Below are 1,809 nucleotides of genomic sequence, written 5' to 3'. Positions count from 1 at the left end.
AAATCGAGAGAAAACGGCAAAAAAATCCAAAAAAATACGTTATAGGTTTTTGGAGTCGCTAATTACGAATCTGGCATCCGTTGAACTCTATCGCTTCAGGTTAAAGGTCATTTGAAGGTAATTTGAAGGTCAAATCGAGAAAAAACGGTAAAAAATTTTAAAAAAAAATATGTTATAGGTTTTTGGGGTCGCTGATTATGAACCTGGTGTCCGCTGACCTTTATCGCGTCAGGTTCGAGGTCATTTGAAAGTCAAATCGATAACATATTTTTTCAGAGTTTTCTCTCGATTTGACCTTCCCATGACCTTGAACCTGACGCGATAAAAGTCAAAGGACGCCAGATTTGTATTCGGCGACCCCGAAAACCATAGTAAACTCGAGCTAACCTCAGAATACATGTTTAAGAGTGTCAAATCTCTCGAAAATACAGTTGGTGGGTAGTGGTGTTTCCAATATTTGTAGGGGGGTAGGGGTGGCTGGGGGGTGGAGGGTAGTCCGTTTAGCGTGCAATCGACTCGGGATACTTATAAGATACTACCATGATTTTTTCAGATTTTTTGGTCCAAAAATAAATTAGGCCAAAAACCGGCCTTACCGACCCTCCCCCTTTATTGTGATAAATATTTGGATGCTACCATAAATAAAAAACTATAAACCTGCTTATAGCAACATTTATTTACTATTCCGAATTTTTCTACTTTCCGAATTTTTCCTCTCCGTATATTTACATATTCCTCATTTTTACCCTCCTAATTTTAACGTTTCCGAATTTTTATCCATTCCGCTTCTTTGGTTTCCGAATAAATACTATTCAGAGTTTTGGATTTCTGATTTATTTCTTTTTCCGAATTTTTGGTATTCCTAAGTTTTACCATTATGTATTATAACCCATTCTGAAATTTTACCTTTCTTAAATTTTATCCGTTCCGAAAAATGAACGGGTCCCCAAATATTTATTATAATTTTCTTGTGCTCATTTTGTATTTTCAATATAATTGAATAGAAATAACACTTTTTCTAGTTTACAAAGACATCAGCAAAAATTTCGTTCATTTCAACCTTCAAAACTTCAAACAAATAAAAATATTTGTTTCACTGATTTAGATTGTCTACATCCATTTTTTATTATCATGCTTATTCTGAACATGCCAATTTTTTTTATTAAGAACTAGAGACATGCATATTTAGACTGACTTCTGCCAATTTTCTTGGTAAAGCTTGTTGTACTTAAACAATCTCCGTAGATACACCCTAAGCGCGTCTATTTTGCTTGACCCACGTTTCTTGATCTCTTGAGAAGTTTATGAAAGTACATTTTTAAATCAGCATAAATTAAAAAAACAAATTATGCATCTAAATTGTACAAGGAGTTTTAAAATGAACTTACTTTATCACTTTAAGGGAGGGGGACTCAAAAAACCTACAGTTGGTAACGGGAAGGGAGAGGGGGTCCCGTAAAAGAAACGTTACACACTTTAAGAATTTAGTGCTTTTTTCTAACAGTACATATTATGGTATCGTTTTTAGTTCGTTTTCAGATGATGATTGTTTTCGATAGAAAATTAATCTTTTTCTTTGAAAATTTATGTTTTTAGTTGAAATTTCAAGTTTTAGGTTAAGAATTCTTGAATTTTGATAAACTTTCATCTTTTTGGTAATAAATTAATCTTTCTCTTAAAAATTTATGTTGTTAGCTGAGATTCAATTTTTTGGTTGATAACACAGGCCCACAAAAAAAACAAAAGTGTCTGTGCAATTGACCAGACCTATATATTCTTATGTATTTTTCGACGCTGAATCCGAATTTG

The 1,809-nt window shown here is 33.1% G+C and overlaps 1 protein-coding gene across 1 annotated transcript in view; it reads right to left on the bottom strand.

Annotated features, from left to right (window-relative positions):
* The window catches only part of LOC117181076 (fibrillin-1-like), a 189,299-nt gene that overhangs the window by 61,944 nt on the left and 125,546 nt on the right, over positions 1-1,809 (bottom strand). The window lies entirely within an intron of this gene.

The sequence above is a fragment of the Belonocnema kinseyi genome, chromosome 10 (assembly GCF_010883055.1).
Source record: "Belonocnema kinseyi isolate 2016_QV_RU_SX_M_011 chromosome 10, B_treatae_v1, whole genome shotgun sequence".
Taxonomy (NCBI): Eukaryota; Metazoa; Arthropoda; class Insecta; order Hymenoptera; family Cynipidae; genus Belonocnema; species Belonocnema kinseyi.
Note: the sequence above shows the minus strand (reverse complement) of the source record. Positions and strands in the feature narration are given on the sequence as shown.